This window comes from Aotus nancymaae, unplaced genomic scaffold, assembly GCF_030222135.1.
Source record: "Aotus nancymaae isolate 86718 unplaced genomic scaffold, 86718_ANA_hifiasm-v0.15.2.pri h1tg000019l, whole genome shotgun sequence".
NCBI classification, from domain to species: domain Eukaryota; kingdom Metazoa; phylum Chordata; class Mammalia; order Primates; family Aotidae; genus Aotus; species Aotus nancymaae.
Genome location: NW_026988431.1, coordinates 32,427,799 through 32,448,396, shown reverse-complemented (window position 1 = coordinate 32,448,396; position 20,598 = coordinate 32,427,799). Strand labels below are relative to the sequence as shown.

The window sequence follows — 20,598 nt, the reverse complement described above, 5'->3', positions numbered from 1 at the left end:
CATTCTTTCACTCCTACTTTCACCCCAAAACCTATTCACCCAGGCCTAAGTCTTATGTCCAAGAATGAGTATATACCATCCAGTAGTTTACCCAAGTAGGCACACCAGCTGTTACTTTCTCCAATCCGTTCTGTCCTCAGTCTTCTGTATATAATTCATCTCAAAATGCTGTCAAATTTACCATCAAAATGTCTTTCAACTGCCCCTTCCCTTCCATTCTTCCTCTCACTGTTCCAGTTCAGACCACAGCCATCTCTCTCATCTCTCTCCTAGATAGCTCCAATGGCTTCCAGTTGGACTTTCTGCTTCTGAAATGCTTGCCTACCACCTCTTATCCATTCTCAGTATTGCACCCTCATTGATCCACTGAACACAAACCTGACCTTTTTACTCCATTGCTCAAAAGTCTTCCCTGGCTTCCACTCCCCTGATAAGAGATTCTAAACTCCTCAGCATAAAACATAAAAACCATCAAGATCTGGCCCTGGCTTCCACACTGGCCTCAGCTCCTGCCTCCCATTACAAAGCGTTCCACTTTCAGCCACATCATCTACTTGCCATTCTTGGAACATACTGAGATCTCTCAAGCCTCCAGAAACTTATATGTGTTAGGTTCCCTGCTAGAATCCCTTTTCCCATCTTACCCACATAGGAGCTTTCTAATCCTCCTTGGAGACCTGTCTCCAAGTGCCGACTTTGCATCCCACTCAGGAAAAGCCAGCCAAACCTACCTCTGGGAGGTGGAGGCATTGGTCATAGCACTTGCCTGCCTGTGTCACTTGCTCAACTGAAGGACCAGAACACATTCACCTTTGTATTTCTAAGGACCACAAGCACACAGGGAGGTCCCATTCATTGAGGTTGCCATTAGCTGTTGGGTATCTACCCTGTGCTAGCAGTAGCAAGTAAAAGAAAATTGGTTGCCATTACGGTACTAAGTCATGAATAAATTCTTACATCTCTGTGTTGTCTCTATAGTGAGCAAGAGTTAAACTATAAATAAAAGAGAAGTATCAATAAGCAAGAAAAAAAGAGTTTCCATTCCCCAACCACCAGATTTTCTACTTGTAATTTAGTGGATGAAATACTTAATAAAGAGAATTTTTTTCACTTTAATGAGGTGACTTAGCATATAGATTAGTAACAATAATGATGATAATAACAAGTAACAGTTTTGGAGTGCTTGCTATGTTCTAAGCCCCATTCTGAGAACTTTACATGTATCAGCCCATTTTTTTTTTTCACAGAACAATCTTAGAAAACAGGTATTATTATTATCCTCACTTTAGAAAAAAAGAAACTGAGACATTTAAATGCTAAGCAATTTGATCACAGTCCTACAGTCAGTAAATATTGGAGCTGGTGTGTACCCAAGCAATGTCTTAGTTTTCTTACTGCAGATAGATGTCCTTTAACACATTCAATATTGAGAAGATATGGACTGTGATGTATCTAAGTCCATGTAACAAGGAGCTACCTGAATTTTAAAATAATGTGAAGGAAAAGTGGTAAGTATATATAAAACTCTAGGGATGGAAAACAAATCAGTGGTTGTTTGGGGAGAGGGAAAGGCTTATTATAACGGGCCACACAAGGGCATGTCGGCTCTGTAGCATTGTGGGGTGGTGGAGGCATTTGTCAAAACTCACAGAACTGTACACAGTACAGTATGAATGTTACTGTATGCTAATCTAAAAAACACTGAAGCAGAAAGCGAAGGGATCCCAGGGTGGAATGCAGACTAAGACAAATGAATCTAACTGGATTATCAATGTATGACATAACTTCACTGAAAAGAAGAGAGTAAAAAGGAGCTGACCTAAGTAGCTTTGGAAAGTGGTGTGTGAGCTGGACACTAAGGCCAGAGACAAAGGAATTATGTGCAAACACTACTATTATAGTTGATAAATGTATTTCTCAGTGGCATATGGGTTGGCAATCCTGAAACTTAGTGTATGCTGCATTGAACAAAATAAATACATTGTAGACAATAGGAGCCAATTTTCTCACTATCATAGAAAGGAATTACAAATAAGTAAGGGTGGAAGACTACAATATATCCTGTGGATAGGAGTCAGAGATGGACTCTGGACCATCTCTCCTGTGGGTTAGAGCCAGAGATCTAAGTGTGAACTCCTGGCTGTTGTAAGAGTGAGACAGGTTATCAATCTGTATATATAAGTGGATTATTTCCTAGCTTTGTTCACTGAGTAGAACAAAAAGCAGTGATACCCTACTAGCAACAGGCACACCACTGCCCAGGTTTTGATTTCTAAATATTCCCTCTCTTTTTTTTTTTTTTTGGAGACACAGTCTCATTCTGTCACCCAAGTTGGAGTACAGTATCATGATTACAGCTCACTGCAGCCTTGTCCTCCTGGGCTCAAGCAATCGTCCCACCTCAGCCTTCACAGTAGCCAAGACTAAAGGTACCCACCTCCAGGTCCAGCTAATTGTTTTTTTCCTTTCTTTCTTTCTTCTTCTTTTTTTTTTTTTTTTAGAGATGGGGTCTCCCTCTATTGTCTAGGCTAGTCACTCTTGGGCTCCAGTAATCCTCCTGCCTTGGCCTCCCAAAGTCCTGGGATTGTGGGCATAAGCCACCACATCCAGCCTTTAAATACCATTCTTTAATGAAAGGAACCGGGGCTTTTTGGAGAAATGGCTGATTCTATGACTGAGAGAGGGAAACTCCACGATGAGCCTGGACCATCTCATCAAGTCAGAAACCAAGAAAGCAATCAAAGAAGAAAAAAGACATTCAAAGTACGGGGTCAAGTCAAAAGGACCAAGAAGCCAATTAAAAAGAGCTTCCAATGGCCAAAGAGGGAACAATTTGAGTTACAAAATTAATTACAATAGTATTGAATTATAACCCCCATAATAAAATAAATATCCATGAGCCTACATTGATATAAACAAATGAATAAATAAATGAGAGACTAAGGGATAAATTTTCCTTATGGAAGAATTCCAAGTAATACATGTAGAAAGTCCCTTCTCCAGGAGGTAGAATTTCCCTCTTGTAGAGTGCGAGGCTAGAGGTAATGACCTGTGTCCAAATCACAGATTGTGGAAATGGAAAAATAATAACTTTGCATGGAGAAAACTGGAAGAAAGCAGACACTACCTTAACCAAGTGATCAGCTTTAGCATGTCACATACCACGGATATGATGCAATAAGAGGGGCACCTTATCTCTGTGATGTGCTTTTCCAAAAACTGCAACCCCAGTCTAATCATAAGAAAACATAAGATAGACCCCAACTGAGGGACATTCTGCAGAATATTTGACCAGTATTTTTCAAAGCTGTTAAGGTCATAGCAAACAACAAAATACTGAGAAACTTATCACAGATCAGAGAAAACTAAAGAGACCCACCAACTAAATTCATGTGATATCCTGGATTGCATCTTAAAACAGACAAAACAACATGAGTAAAAAATTGGTGAAATCTGAATAAAGTCTTTAGTCAGTAGTATTGTACTAATGCTAATTCCTTAATTTTGACAAATTTACTGTGGTTATATAAGATGTTCATTTTAAGGGAAGCTGGGCAAATGGTATATTGGGAACTCTGTACTATCTTTGCAACTCTTTATCAATCTAAAGTTACTCCAAAATGAGAAGTAAAAAAAAAAAAAAACTTTCTAATTATTTCTGCAGATATGTACATATATTGTTTTTATTTTTAAAGCATATAAAAGTATTACCTACTCAAGAAATAAAAAAAAAAAATAGGTACTGCATTCATGACAATAAGCTTCTAAAAGTGGCAGTTATAAATGTGCTGTCTCTTATTCTTCTTTATTTTAATGCATTGTTTTTAATTTCCATAATAATTCAGATTTAATCCAAGAAAATGTCAAATTGGGTTTTGAACAAATGTTCAGGAAGTTTATCTATTTCTCTTTTCTGGTCTTCAGGATTTAATGCCAATTTGGGCTAGATTCAGAAATAATAGAAATGAATCCTCTCTAATTGAAAATCATTTGCAATACATGAATTAGGCCCCTTCCCCTGGGCTTAACTAAGCCTAAGTGCTTATACTTGGGCAGAGGAAAGAATAGAGACAGCAAACAAATGCCCCAAGTAAACTCGCCACACAGAAACTTTCAGAGAAGATGCCTGTTTTCATTGTGAAAGGTTGGTGGGAGAACTAATTTGGATATCTACTTCCTTCCAGATTTGTTTCGTGACCATTTCGGCTGAAATATACAAATCACTGATGGCAGATAGAGACGTGAGCTGCTCTTCTATAGCAGGTAATTCTAGGTGTACAATCAGGTGTTTTGTGGCTGTCACTTAAGCAGTCCCTGACAAACACCACTGCCGATGGAGCCTGACACAAATATATGAGGCGCCTTCTGCCCATCTCTCGTGCCAAAGCATCATGCTAAACACATGGTCTGCAACAGGGCAGCATTAAGCAAATTAATGTTTAGGAATTCTGGAAATCACATTTTGTTTAAAAAGCAAGGAGTCTATTTTTCAGTTATGTTTACAGAGAAAAACTGTGGCAATCAAACGTGGGGGTGGCTCTCAGCACCATAAACAGATTCCACAGGCCTCAGTTCAACCCTGCAGCCATGTCTTCTCTATTCTTCAATTAGGGGATGAGATCCTGAGTCTGAGTGCCACTCTTCCTTGCAAATTCTTGGTTGTGGCATGGGCAGAAAACATGCATCCCTTAGGAAGAATCTCCCCGAGCCAGGCCTCACCTGTGTGGATGACCCAGTGAAGGCTGAGGGGACCAACTCTGAGGGGCAGAAAGATCCAAACCATGGACACTTGTCTCTGGTTTCCCAGGGAGGAAAAGAGGACACTAGGCTGACGGTAGCCTCCTGAGTGGTCTCCCTGCTCATACCATCACCCTCTATAATTTCTTCTCAGAACAGCCAAATGATCTTTATAGAAGTGTAAATTAACTCATGCCACTCCTTTGTTAAAAAACCCACCAATGCAGGAGGCAGAGGCAGGAGAATTGCCTGAATCCAGGAGGTGGAAGTTGTGGTGAGCCGAGATCGCGCCATTGCACTCCAGCCTGGATAACAAAAGCAAAACTCCGTCTCAAAAAAAAAAAAAAGAAAAACCCACCAATGACATTCACAGTCCTTATCACAGCCTCTAAGGCTCCCATGAGCTGGCTCTTCTCTGCCTTCAGCAGCAGTCACCTTCCCTTCCCTCATTACACTTCAGCCTGCTGGCCTTCTAACATGTGAAGTCCATTCCTGCCTCAGGACCCTTGCACATGACATTTCTTCTTCCTGAAATGTTCATCTAGATCTTTTTGTATCTCTTTTTTTCATTGTAATTATTAGCTCAAATGCCATGTCTCAGAGAGGTCTTTCCTGAATACTTTATCAAAAAAAGTTTCCTCTACCCATTGCCTCCATCACTCTCTGCTCATCCTTTAATTTTCCATAGCACTTAATTCAGCTTCAAATTGTACTCTATATTTATTCCTAGGTTCATTAACTACCTGTCCCATTAGTGTGAAGACATTTTACAGCCCACATTGCCTAGAATAGTGTCATGGCCATCATCAAAGCTATTCACAAACACTCCAGCTCACATCCTTCCAGATACATTTAGTTATCTCATTTGCTTTAGCCAATGAGATGTAAGTAGCAGTGACACATCATGTCTAAATGGAGCCCTTAAGAGACAGTGTGTGATTCATTATGTTCCCTTCCCCTGGCTGCATGTTCTCATCCCTGCATCTGAGGGAAGCACATGTCAAGGTGGAACTTGAGCAAAAGCCCTCTGACACTTCATACTGAAAATATATCACAGAAAAATAAATGTTTGCTATTTTATGCCCCCAAGCTTTGGAGAGGAGGTGTTGTTTGTTTACTTTGGTATAATCTAACCTATCCTAACATAGTGACTAAGTGGATAAATGATGAATGAACATACTAAATAGGCAGATGATCTCAGCACATCTCTCAGTCAAAAGCAACCAGAGGCCAACTCAGATTTGCTTACAGCCAATAGCTTAAGACCAGAGCTAAACCCAGAATGGAGACTGTAAGGTAAAGTAAAGGTCTTGCTGACTGTGTTACAGGTCCAGCCTTGCTCCAAAGCCAGGGGTCACACAGAGGATGCTTATTCTCAGTAAGTAAGTAATTTGCTTGGAAAAATATTATAGATTTCTCAAGAAAGCTGTGGTATAGTGGGATCTCTCATGCAGGAGCCTTGGTAGGGCAATGGGAGAAAGGAAGTCAGGAACTTCTCTGGTACCTCTCATTAATTACCCTCCTTTTAATGAGTCTAAAAGCACAGTCTTGGGCATCTGCTGGGCTTGGGCTCACAACTCTACTACTTCAAGGTCAAGGTGGCATTGACCTTGAAGCTATGTGACCTTAGGCATTTTCTCAATCAATCTGAGCTTCAGTTTTCTTCTATAAAATATGACCAATAATGCCCTCCATCTCACAAGGCAGCGAGAATTAATTAACAAAGGGCATTTATGGCACTTAAGTTGATGTCTGCCACAAAGTACATGCTCAGTAAATGCTAGCTACTAATATGAGTATTTGCCTAAACTCTAGAAGTCTCTCAGGTATGATCTACAGGACACGCCATTCTCTCAGAATATACCATAGTGAAACAAATGAAGGCATATTCTCCTAAAACAATCAAAATGGCTAAAATAATTTGAATTCAAGTGGAAGCACAGAAGACACAGAGAGAAAGCCAAGCTATAGACATGCTACATGATTCAGCATGCCATTAAGGGACATTCACATTGTTCATATCTGTTGCTTTTAGTGTTATCATATTTTTGCACAGACCTTTTAATCTCAGAAATTAAATGACTACTCTAGAAGGTTATAGGACTTCTCACCCTCCCTCTCCCTGGTTACATTTCCTTCTGAGACATTTAAAAAGTTTTCAGCCAAAAAAAATGCTGTAAAAGGCTAGGTTGAATTATATGATACATTGAATTATATGAAATTAAAATGAAATTTTAAATTATGCAGTTCAGGATGATATAGAATGAGTTATAATAAATAAAGGTTAAAAGGATGATGGCAGATCCTTTTTCATGGTTTGTATTTTCTTCCCTTTCTGTTGTTTATAAAAACCTTCTCAGAAGATTAAAAATAATATTTCTTTCCCTATTGATTTTTTCTTTTCCCATTTGGCCAACATTAATTTATTTCCTGTGTTTCTAATGGAGCTGATATTAATATAGCTTTATTTATTTATTTTATTCCATGGACATTGCCATTACTGATGACAGCCCAAGCCTGAGGACAGCAGCCAGACAGCTCCTGAGGTGACAGGGCTTTTCTGCAGTCAATAGCGCAGGATTCTGTTTCCACCAGCCTCTTCCCATTGTCTGCATAGAGAGAACTTGAGAGACATCTATGCCACCCAAAATTCAAGGGGCTTCTGGATCGCTGCACTATCCTGTGAAGGCTGTTCCAGATCCAGTCTTAAAAGGGCCCTGGTCACTTGGTGTCCTCTACTTGGAATTCCCTTTTCCCTCTTCCCCTCCCTTCCTTTAGGTCCTAGCTCAGATCCTGTCTTTTGAGATGAAGATTGCCATGATCTCTTTTTCATGTGGGACACAAACCTCCCAGCAAAATAAGTTGCTAATGTATTCAACACACCTTTGATAAGTCAGACCCTGGGCCACACGCTGGAGATTCAACAGTGAGTAAGACATAGTTCCTGCTTCTGAGACTATCTGGTCCAGTTGTAGAGATGCACAACCATGGTGCTGCAGTGCATGATCCCCTGTGGGACAACAGAGGAAGAGCCCAATCTGCCAGGGTACCTCTCCTAGGCAGGGTTCAGGGAAGCCTTCAAGAAGATGGCATCTGAGCTGAATCTCTAGATTTGTTGCCTTCTTAGGAAACAAAGGAGTAAAACTAGGAAGTTGGGAAACAGAGTTACAAGGACTTTCTCAAATTAGCACATCAAGCTGGCCATGCCAGGACTGAAACAGAGGTTCCCAGATATGGTTGCCCAGCCTCCTTCCACTTCATCCCTAGTTTTCTTATATTGCAGACATTACCTGTTAGTTAAAACATGGTTCTGGGTTTATTGGTTATGCTGTTTGATAATTTGCATATAGTTGGTTTTTGTTTTTGTTTTTTTTTTGAGACAGAGTCTCATTCTGTCACCAGGCTAGAACGCAGTGGTGCTATCTCGGCTCACTGCAACCTCCGGCTCCCTAGTTCAAGTGATTCTCCTGCCTCAGCCTCCTAAGTAGCTGGGAGTACAGGTGTGCACCACCACGCCCAGCTAATTTTTGTATTTTTTTTTTAGTAGAGACAGGGTTTCGCCATGTTGATCAGGATCGTCTTGATCTCTTGACCTCATGATTCAACCACCTTGGCCTCCCAAAGTACTGAGATTACAGATGTGAGCCACCACGCCCAGCCAATTTGCATATAATTTAACAGAATCTTCTGGAGTCAATGCTAAAGCTCAGAGGAACTACCCTAGTGGGGATTTCCAGCATGTGGGAGAGAAAATTTGAGGGTAATCCTCACATTTGATATGGCTGTCATCTACTTGCACAGTGCCCTCAGCTCACCATCATTAGGGCACTGGGGCTCTCCAGATAGCCTAAGACTCTATCTGTTCACACAGACATGAGAAGAATCCCACTCCTCACCCCATAGCATCAGCTCTCTCCACAGGGATGGAGTTGGCCAGGGCCTGACTCTCCATCTCTAAGAAAGAATTCCTGCTTTTTTTTTTCCTTGCTTTCCTCTCCTACCATTCCTTTTCTTGTAGAACCTTGTACCAAAATCTGAGGGCAAATTGTCTCTTCAATGGGCCTCTCTGGCTGGGCTCGGTGGCTGATGCCTGTAATCCCAGCACTTTGGAAGGCCAAGGCGAGTGGATCATTTGAAGTTAGGAGTTTGAGACCAGCTGGACCACCATGGTGAAACCCTGTCTCTACTAAAATATAAAAATTACCTGGGCATTGTGGCACGCACCTGTAATCCCAGCTACTAAGGAGGCTGAGGCAGGAGAATCACTTGAACCCAGGAGGTGGAGGTTACCATCATCCAAAACTGCACCAATGTACCCCAGCCTGGATGACAGAGTGAGACTGCATCTCACAAAAAAAGAGAAAAAAAAAAGGCCTCTCCACCAGCTCACCAAGACCTCATCTCTCATCAAAGACATCTGTATCAGTTAAGGAAATGTTGGCTCCTTTAACAATTAAAGGAAAAAGAATAATGGCTCCCAGCACTTTAGGGAGCTGAGATGGGAGAATTGCTTGAAGCCAGGAGTTCAAGACCAGACTGGTCAATCAATATAGGGAGACCCCATCTCAGTTATAATTTTTTTAAAAAGAAGTTTCTTTCTTATTCAAGATAAATCCAAAATGGCTGAATCTGATTGGCAAATGGGTTTTCTCTCAAAGCAATGATTTAAGTATCCAGGCTCCTTCTATCATGGTTCTGCTATTCTTACATGTGGCTTTTGTGATCACCATGTTTGCCCGCATTAGGTTAACTGGAGAAAGAGCACTGAAAATCACGCACAGGAGGATATAGTAGCCCAGCCTGGATATGGTACACATCACTCCCACTCTTATTTCAATTCTAGAACTTAGTCACCTGGCCATATCTAACTGTTAATATTCTAGTTGTGTGTCCAAGAAAATGAGAAAACAGTAATATTGAACAACTAGCTTCTCTCAGCCAAAACATAGAGCCTTAGAGTACAAGGGGAACTCAGTAAAAAATAGCTATTATTCTCTGAGTACAACTGTGGGCATAGGGGCTGGCATGATCTATTTTCTCCCTAAAAAGAATGGATGGGTTCATACAACAAATAAATCATGAAGTTGAGTATGTCTGATGCCAAAGTCACTAGGCTATGTCATGTCAATAAGACAATTTAGAAAAAAAAAAAATCCCTACTCTCAAGGAACTTAGAGAAGCAATTAGATGCTCGCTGAATCGGAGTTTACTACTTATTTCTAACTTGAAAAAAAAATAATTTTCACTTTTTCACCAGTATTAAGACTCTTTGCACAGTCTGGGTATTAGTTCTTATCCAAACCCCTAGTAGTTGAGGTTTGTGCTTCTCACCAAATATTTCTGGCTCTCCCCACTTTCAGACACATGATAGAATTACACTTTCCTGACCCCTTTAGGTTAGTTGTGGCCTTGTGACTTCCTTGGGCAATAAAATGTAGATGGAAGTAACATGTCACACTTTTAGAAGGAAAATTAAAGAACCTGGCACATTTGTGAACACCCTTTTGATATGGTTTGGCTGTGTCCCTACCCAAATCTCATCTTGAATTCTAGTTTCCATAATCACCACATGTTATGGGAGTAAACCTTGTTTGCTGAGCACTTCCTCTTCCTGCCATCAGGAGACGAGGGATGAGTTTGCTTCCCCTTCCACCATGATTGTAAGGTTCTTGAGGCCTTCCCACGCATGTAGAACTGTGAGTCAATTAAACCTCTTTTCTTAATTACCCAGTCTTGGGTATGTCTTTATTAGCAGTGTGAGAACAGAGTTTTTTATACCTCTTTTCCTCTGTGACTACCAGCAACATTCAAGATGGTAGATACTGCATCAGCTTGGTTCCATGAGTAAGGAGGCATGGTGCAGAGTTCCCAGCCAACCTGCGATGGACCTGTGATATGAGCAGGCAAAAGACACTTATTAAGAACTACTAAGCCTTTGCTGTTTGTGTTACTGAAGTATAACCTAGCTCATTCTAACACATTCTTCCCTGAATAATATAACATATAAAATTTTAAATGGATAATTATTTAGTGGAAATAAAATAGAATCCTTTAAGGCAAACAAATTATAGTCATATGCCAGGTAATGACATTTCAGTCAACTTCATATACAAGGGTTTTTAAAAATATATGACAATGCATATTATGAGAAAACTATGCATGGATCAACTTTTTACACCCAAATAAACTTGTACTTATTTGTTATAATAACTCAGTGTGATTACAGGAGTCCATATGAAAGAAAGCAGGAGACAGGTGAGTTAAAGGAGAGATGGCCAGGTGTGGTGGCTCACACCTGTAATCTCAGCACTTTGGGAGGCTGAGGTGGGTGGATCACCTGAGATCGGGAGTTTGAGACCAGCCTGACCAGCCTGACCAGCCTGACCAGCCTGATGGGGAGAAACCCCATCTCTACTAAAAATACAAAATTAGCCGGGCATGGTAGTGCATGCCTGTAATCTCAGCTACTCGGGAAGCTGAGGTAGGAGAATTGCTTGAACCCGAGAGATGGAGGTTGCGATGAGCCGAGATCACACCATTGCACTCCAGCCTGGGCAACAAGAGTGAAACTCCATCAGAAGAAAAACAGGAAGAAGAAGAAGGAGGAGGAGGAGGAAAAGGAGGAGGAGGAGGAATGACAACAGATGCAGATATTGAAAAAAAGTAGAGGTACAGATAGAAGGTGATTGGGAGATGCTATGGTACAGGCTTTGAAGGTGGCAGAAGGGGCCAGGAGTCTAGAAACTGGAAAAGGTAAGGGAACGAATTCTACTCTTTAGTCTCCAGAAGAAACACAGCTCTGTTGACACATTAATTTTAGCTCAGCAAAACTAATTTTGGACTTCTGACTCCAGATCTATAAGATAATATATTTTGTTCTTTTAAATCACTTAGTTTGTGGCAATTTGTTGAAGCAGCAATAGAAAACTAATATATATGGTATGTATTATTTGTGACTGGCTTCTTTTGCTTAACATTATATCCGTGAGACTCATCTGTGTTATTGTGTATATCAATAGATTTCATAGTTGTGAACATATCACAATTTACTTATCTACTATATGGATCACAGACATAGGCTGCTTTCAGTCACTGATCATTATGAATAAGGCTGTTATAAACATTCTTGTACATTTTTTTTCATGGTTAAGAAAATAAACGAGGCCAGGCATGATGGCTCATGCCTGTAATCCCAGCACTTTTGGGGGCCAAGGTGAGAAGAGCACTTGAGACCAGGAGTTTGAGATCAGCCAGGGCAACATAGTGAGACTCTGTCTCTACAAAAAACAAATTTAAAAAAAATCTAGGCAGGGTGGTATGCACCTGTAGTTGCATCTACTTAGAAAGCTGAGGCAGGAGGACCACCTGAGCTCCCTGGGAAATTGGCAGTGAGCCACTGAAGGTAACAGTTACTGTGCCACTGCACTCCAGCCTAAGTGAGAAAGCAAGACCCTATCTCAAAAAAAAAAAAAAAAAAAAGACTAATTTTGTTGGTTATATATGTCCAGAAGTGAAATTGATGGGTTATAATGTATGTAGTATGAAAACAAGGTATGCAGTATTTGATAGTAGATAAACACTGCGGAGTTTTCCAAAATGACTTTTATCAATTTACACTACCTCTAGCAATGTATGAGTTACAATTGCCCTACATCCTCTTTGACCTTGGGTTTTGTCATTATTTCTATTTCATCCATCCTCACGGGATATAGTCAAATTTCATAAGTTTTGTATATGCATGCATTCATGAAACTATCAAGATAATGAAGATATCCATCACTCAAAAGTTTCCTTGTTCCTTTCCAATCCCTTACTCTACTTCTTCCCGTACATAATCCACCCTGTTCCCAGGTAATCACCGATTTTTCTTTCCATCACTATAGATTAGTATACATTTTCCAGAATTTCCAGTAAATGAAATCAGATGTACATAGTATTTTCTTTCTAGTATTTTCATCCATATTTATTACGTTGAAATTTGTCCTTGTTATAGTATGTTTCAGTAGTTGATTTGTTTTTGTAGGTCAATAATATTCCATTATTTGGATGTACCATAATTTTTTTTATCCATTCAACTACTGATGGATATCTAGGTTATTTCCAATTTGGTGCTATTATAAAGAGAGCTGCAAAGTCGTGCATACTTTTGAATATATGGCTTCACTCTTGGGTAAATACCTAGGAGTGGAATAACTATATAATATGGTAGGTGAATGTTTAGCTTTTGAAGAAACTTAACAGTTTGTTTTCCAGATTGGTTGTGCCATTTTATGTTCCCATCAGCAGTTTATGAGGGCTCTAATTGCTCACATTTTTGCCAATACTTGGCATGGGCAGTCTTTTTAATTTCAGCCATTTTAATAAGTGTGAAATGTATCACCTTCTGGTTTTAATCTGAATTTCCCTAATGACACATGATGCTGTGAATCTTTCCATGTGCTTATTTGCTATCCATATAACTTCCATGGCAAAATGCCTATTCCAATATTTAGCCCATTAATTACTTTTTTATATGTTTTGAGAGTTCTTAATACTCTGATAAATTCCTTTATCAGATATATGTATTAAAAGCATTTCCTTCTAGTCTGTGGCTTATATTGTCATTCTCTTAACAGTATCTTTCAAAGGTATGGCATTTTAATTTCGATGACATTCAGTTTATCCATTTGTATGGTATCTAAGGTGTATTTGTTTAATCTGAAGCCAAAAAAGGTTTTTTCTACATTTTCTCCTAGAAATCTTATAGACTCAGGCTTTAAATTTAAATATATGGTCCATTTTGATAATTTTTGAATTATTGTGAAATGTGCTTTGAAGTTTATTTATTTGCATATTGTAAACAATTGTTTTAGCACCATTTGTTGAAGAGACAATCTTTTCTCTATTGCATTTTCCTCACAACTTTGTCCAAAATCCATACATGATTAGTGATGACTTTTAAAGTTTAAAAATTTAGAAAAAAATTTTAAAAACCCAAGTATATTCACATATGTGTGAATCTATTTCTAGATCCTCTATTGTGTTTCATCATTCTATTTGCCTACCCTGATATCAATATCACACTGTCCTAACTAATGCAGTTTTATAATATGCTTCAAAATGAGGTATTGTTTCTCCTCTGTGTTCTTATTTTTAAAGGTTGATTTGGTTATTCTACATCCTTAGCATTTCCAAGTGAATTTCAGATTTGATTTATCTATTTCCACCAAAAAAAAAAAAAAAAAAAGCCTGCTGGGATTTTGACTTGGATTGCATTGAATCTTAGCATTATCAAGTCTTCCAACCCATAAATTCAGTATATCCTCCCATTTGTTTATGGTTTTAGTTAATAAAAGCCTTTATGGAGTTTTTTTTATTAATTTATTTCAGGAATGGTTTTTAATTTCCAGAGAATAGGCTTTGAACATCTTTTGTCAGATTTATTCTTAAATAACCCCTATTTGTTCAGGCTATTGAAAAATGTATTTTTATTTCAGTTTCTCATTGTTTATTGCTAATATATGGAATACAACTGATTTTTATATATTGATCTCATATCATGCAATCTTGCTTGATTCAATCTTTGGTTTTAGCAGTTTCTTTGTAGATTCAATCACATTTTCTACATAGATGATGATATCATCTGTGAATAAAAAACAGCTTTATTTCTTTCTTTCTCATCTAGATGCCTTTAATTTTTCTTGCCTTATTGTGACCCTTCAGTGAAGTGTTGAATGGAAGTGGTGGGAGTGTACCTTCTTGTCTTTTTCTTAACCTTAGACGGCATAGGTGTTCAGGAGGAATAATCATTCCGTATTTAACCATAAAACATAATATTAGCTGTAGGTTTCTGGTAGAAGCCTTTTATCAGTTTGAAGATGTTTCCTTCTATTCCTACTTTGCTGGAAATTTTTATTGTGAATTATTTTAAATACTATCAGGTGCTTTTCATGTCTGTTGAGATAATCATATCATTTTCAAATGTTAAACCAGCCTTACATTTCTGGAGTATGCTATGATTGGTTATAATATATTATGCCTTTTTGTATATTATTGGATTCAAATTGCTAACATTTTGTTTAGAACTTTTACCCTCTGTCGAGTTCATCTGGTATATTTTTCTATAATTTTCTTTCCTTATAATGTCCTTTTCATATTTTGGGGGACAGAATAAGGCTGGTCTTATAAAATGAGTTGGAAAGTATTTTCCTCTTTGCGGTTTTCTGGAAAGGTTTATGGAGAATAGGTATTATATGTTTGGTATACGGTATAATTACCTGAGTCTGAAGTTTTCTTTTAGGAGAATTTTAAACTATAAATTCAGTTTAGTCAATAGATATACTTATTTATGTTCTCTTTCTTTTTTTTTAATTAAAAAAAATTAATAACCAGGGGAAAGCGCGAATGCAGTCCCCCACTACCACAAATTATGCAGTCGAGTTTCCCACATTTGGGGAAATCGCAGGGGTCAGCACATCCAGAGTGCAATGGATAAGCCTCGCCCAGGGAAAACCACCTTTGTGATCATGGTATCTCCCCTGGCAGGTAAGTGTTCTTTATTTTTTCTTGATTGAACTTTGGCAGTTTACATGTTTCAAAGAATTTTTCCACTTCACCTAAATTGTTGGATTTATTGGCAAAGTTTTTCACAATATTCCTTTATTATCCTTTTTAATATTCATAGAATCTGTAATAATATTTTCTCTATCATTCCTAGTATTTTAAAATTTGTTTCTCTTTTCCTCTTGATAAGTCTCCATAGCTATTTTTTTTCCATTGTACTCTTTTTTTTTTTATTGCATTTTAGGTTTTGCAGTACATGTGAAGGACATGCAAGATTGTTGCATAGGTACACACATGGCAGTGTGATTTGCTGCCTTCCTCCGCATCACCTATATCTGGCATTTCTCCCCATGCTATCTCTCCCCAACTCCCCACCCCCTGCTGTCCCTCCCCTATTTCCCCCTGACAGACCCCAGTGTGTGATGCTCCCCTCCCTCTGTCCATGTGTTGTGTTCTCATTGTTCAACACCCACCTATGAGTGAGAATATGCGGTGTTTGATTTTCTGTTCTCGTGTTAGTTTGCTGAGAATGATGGTTACGTCCCTACAAAGGACATGAACTCATTTTTTATGGCTGCATAGTATTCCATGGTGTATATGTGCCACATTTTCCCTGTGCAGTCTATCATTGATGGGCATTTGGGTTGGTTCCAAGTCTTTGCTATTGTAAACAGTGCTGCAATGAACATTCGTGTGCATGTGTCCTTATAGTAGAACGATTTATAATCCTTTGGATATATACCCAGTAATAGGATTGCTGAGTCAAATGGAATTTCTATTTCTCGGTCCTTGAGGAATCACCACACTGTCTTCCACAATGGTTGAACTAATTTACACTCCCACCAACAGTGTAAAAGTGTTCCTATTTCTCCACATCCTCTCCAGCATCTGTTGGCTCCAGATTTTTTAATGATTGCCATTCTAACTGGCGTGAGATGGTATCTCAATGTAGTTTTGATTTGCATATCTCTAATGACCAGTGATCATGAGCATTTTTTCATGTTTGTTGGCCTCATATATGTTTTCTTTTGTAAAGTGTCTGTTCATATCCTTCCCCCACTTTTGAATGGGCTTGTTTTTTTCCTGTAAATCTGTTTTAGTTCTTTGTAGATTCTGGATAATTGCCCTTTGTCAGATGGGTAGATTGCAAGAATTTTTTCCCATTCTGTTGATGACTGTTTCTTTGGCTGTGCAGAAGCTGTGGAGTTTGATTATGTCCCATTTGTCTATTTTGGCTTTTGTTGCCAATGCTTTTGGTGTTCTGGTCATGAAGTCATTGCCTCTGCCTATGTCCTGAATGGTTTTGCCTAGATTTTCTTCTAGAGTTTTTATGGTGTTAGGTCTTATGTTTAAGTCTTTAATCCATTTGGAGTTAATTTTAGTGTAAGGTGTCAGGAAGGAGTCCAGTTTCTGCTTTCTGCACGTGGCTAGCCAGTTTTCCCAGCAGCATTTATTAAAAAGGGAATCCTTTCCCCATTGCTTGTTTTTGTCAGGTTTGTCAAAGATCAGATGATTGTAGATGTGTGCTGTTACCTCCGAGGCCTCTGTTCTGTTCCATTGGTCTATATCTCTGTTTTCGTACCAGTACCATGCTGTTTTGATTACTGTAGCCTTGTAGTATAGTTTGAAGTCCAGTATTGTGATGCCTCCAGCTTTGTTCTTTTTGCTTAGAATTGACTTGGTTATGCAGGCTCTCTTTTGGTTCCATATGAAATTTAAGGTGGTTTTTTCCATTTCTGTGAAGAAGGTTATTGGTAGCTTGATGGGGATAGCGTTGAACCTGTAAATTACTTTGGGCAGTATGGCCATTTTCACGATATTGATTCTTCCTAACCATGAGCATGGAATGTTTCTCCATCTGTTTGTGTCTTCTCTCATTTCGTTGAGCAGTGGTTTGTAGTTCTCCTTGAAGAGGTACTTTACATTCTTTGTTAGTTGTATTCCTAGGTATTTTATTCTCTTTGTAGCAATTGTGAATGGCAGTTCGTTCTTGATTTGGCTCTCTTTAAGTCTGTTATTGGTGTATAGGAATGCTTGTGATTTTTGCACATTGATGTTGTGTCCTGAGACTTTGCTGAAGTTGCTTATCAGTTTCAGAAGATTTTGGGCTGAGACAATGGGGTCTTCTAAATATACAATCATGTGGTCTGCAAAAAGACAATTTGACTTCCACCTTTCCCAATTGAATACCCTTTATTTCTTTTTCTTGCCTGATTGCTCTGGCTAGAACTTCCAGTACTATACTGAATAGGAGTGGTGAGAGAGGGCATCCTTGTCTAGTGCCAGATTTCAAAGGGAATGCTTCCAGTTTTTGCCCATTCAGTATGATATTGTCTATTGGTTTGCCATAAATGGCTTTTATTATTTTGAGATACATTCCATCAATGCCTAGTTTATTGAGGGTTTTTAGTATAAAGGGCTGTTGAATTTTGTCAAAGGTGTTCTCTGGATCTATTGAGATAATCGTGGTTTTTGTCTTTGGTTCTGTTTATGTGGTGAATTACGTTTATAGACTTGCATATGTTGAAGCAGCCTTGCATCCCCAGGATGAATCCTACTTGATCATGGTGGATAAGCTTTTTGATGTGCTGTTGCAATCGGTTTGCCAATATTTTATTGAAGATTTTTGCATCTATGTTCATCATGGATATTGGCCTGAAGTTTTCTTTTCTTGTTGAGTCTCTGCCGGGTTTTGGTATCAGGATGATGTTGGTCTCATAAAATGACTTGGGAAGGATTCCCTCTTTTTGGATTGTTTGGAATAGTTTCAGAAGGAATGGTACCAGTTCCTCTTTGTATGTCTGGTAGAATTGGGCTTTGAACCCATCTGGACCTGGGCTTTTTTTGGGTAGTAGGCTCTTAATTGCTGCCTCAACTTCAGCTCTTGTTATTGGTCTATTCAGGGTTTCGACTTCTTCCTGGTTTATGCTTGGGAGGATGCAAGTGTTCAGGAATTTATCCATTTCTTCCAGGTTAACTAGTTTATGTGCATAGAGTTGTTTGTAATAATTTCTAATGATGGTTTGTATTTTTGTGGAATCTGTGGTGATATCCCCTTTATCGTTTTTTTTATTGCATCTATTTGATTATTCTCTCTTTTCTTTTTTGTTAATCTGGCCAGTGGTCTATTTTGTTGATCTTTTCGATAAACCAGATCCTGGATTTATTGATTTTTTGAAGGGTTTTTTGTGTCTCTATCTCTTTCAGTTCTGCTCTGATCTTAGTTATTTCTTGTCTTCCGCTAGGTTTTGAATTTTTTTGGAACTTGTTCCTCCAGCTCTTTCAATTTTGACGATAGGGTGTCAATTTTAGATCTTTCCTTGCTTCTCATGTGGGCATTTATTGCTGTATATTTTCCTCTAGACACTGCTTTAAATGTGTCCCAGAGATTCTGGTATGTTGTGTCTTCGTTCTTATAGGTTTCAAAGAACATCTTTATTTCTACCTTCATTTCATTGTTTATCCAGTCAACAATCAAGAGCCAGTTGTTCAGTTTCCGTGAAGCTGTGTGGTTTTGAGTTAGTTTTTGAATTCTGGGTTCTAACTTGATTGCACTGTTGTCTGAGAGACTGTTATGATTTCCATTCTTTTTTCATTTGCTGAGGAGTGATTTACTTCCAATTATGTGGTCAATTTTAGAGTAGGTTTGATGTGGTGCTGAGAAGAATGTATATTCTGTGGATTTAGAGTGTAGAGTTCTGTAAATGTCTATTAGGTCCACTTGGTCCAGATCTGAGTTCAAGTTCCGGATATCTTTGTTAACTTTCTGTCTCGTTGACCTGTCTAATATTGACAGTGGGGTGTTAAAGTATCCCACTATTATTGTGTGGGAGTCTAAGTCTCTTTGTAAGTCATTAAGAACTTGCTTTATGTAACTGGGTGATCTTGTATTGGGTGCATATATATTTAGGATAGTTAGCTCTTCTTGTTGCATTGATCCTTTTACCATTATGTAATGTCCTTCTCTGTCTCTTTTGTTATTTGTTGGTTTAAAGTCTATTTTATCAGAGACAAGTCTGGATAGCTATTTATCAATTTTATTGATCTCAAAAGAATCAGATTTTGATTTTGTTGATTTTCTGTTTTTTTCTCTTCTATTTCATTTGATTTCTAATCTGATCTTTATTATTTTACTTCTTTTACTTACTTTGAGTTTAATTTTTGCTTATTTTTCTAGCATTTTAAGGAAAAAGGATAGTCATTGATTTGAGATCTTTCTTCTGCCTACTTTGAGTTCACTTTGCTCTTCATTTACTAGTTTCTTTTTTTCTTTTTTTTTTTTTTGTCTTTTTTTTTTGAGACAGAGTCTTGCTCTATCTCTAGGCTGGAGTGCAATGGCACAATCTTGGCTCACTGCAACCTCTGCCTCCTGGATTCAAGCGATTCTTCCACCTCAGCCTCCCGAGTAGCTGGGACCACAGGCATGTGCCACCATGCCCAGCTATTTTTTGTATTTTTAGTAGGGACGGGGTTTCACCATGTTGGCCAGAATGGTCCTGATCTCTTGACCTCGTGATCCACCCGTCTCGGCCTCCCAAAGTGCTGGGATTACAGGCGTGAGCCACCAAGCCCGGCCCATTTACTAGTTTCTTAAGGTGGAAGATGAAGTTATTAATTGGACACATCTTTTGTTTTCTTTTGTAGGCATTAAGTGCTATAAATATTGCCTAATTGCTTTGGCTCGGACATCCAGTAGCACATTGAATAGGAGTGGTGAAAGTGGGCATCCTTGTCTTTTTCTAGTTACTGGAGGAAAAGCTTTCAACTTTTTCCCATTTAGGATAATGTTACCTGTGGTTTGCCATATATAGCCTTTATTACTTTAAGGTATGGTCCTTCTATGCCTAGTGTGTTGAGACTTTTTATCATGAATGGATATGGACTTTTAACAAATGCTTTTTCTGCATCTATTGAGTTGATTATATGGTTTTTGTCCTTTATTCTGTTGATGTGATGTATCACTTTTATTGATCTGTATATGTTGGACAATTCTTATATCCTTGGGATAAATCCCACTTGATCATGTGTATCATCTTTTTTATGTGCTGTTGCATTCAGTTTGCTAGTATTCTGTTGCGGATTTTTGTATCTACATCCATGAGGGATATTGGCCTGTAGTTTTTTGCTGTATCTTTTTCTGGTTTTGGTATCAGGCTAATGCTGGCTCATAGAATGAGTCAAGGAGAATTCTCTCCTCTTCAATATTTTGCAGTCATTTGAGTAGGATTGACTTTGGTTCTTCCTTATATATTTGGTAGAATTCTGCAGTAAAATATCCAGTCTGGACTTTTCTTTGGGGGAATTTTTTTATTACTGATT

At 38.5% G+C, this 20,598-nt stretch overlaps 1 non-coding gene across 1 annotated transcript; it reads right to left on the bottom strand.

The window, feature by feature from the left end:
• Positions 1 to 15,105: 15,105 nt before the first annotated feature.
• Positions 15,106 to 15,269, bottom strand: LOC135275985 (U1 spliceosomal RNA). Its single transcript, XR_010343561.1, has one exon. It is a non-coding gene; the product is annotated as a U1 spliceosomal RNA (small nuclear RNA).
• Between the last annotated feature and the right edge of the window lie 5,329 nt (positions 15,270 to 20,598).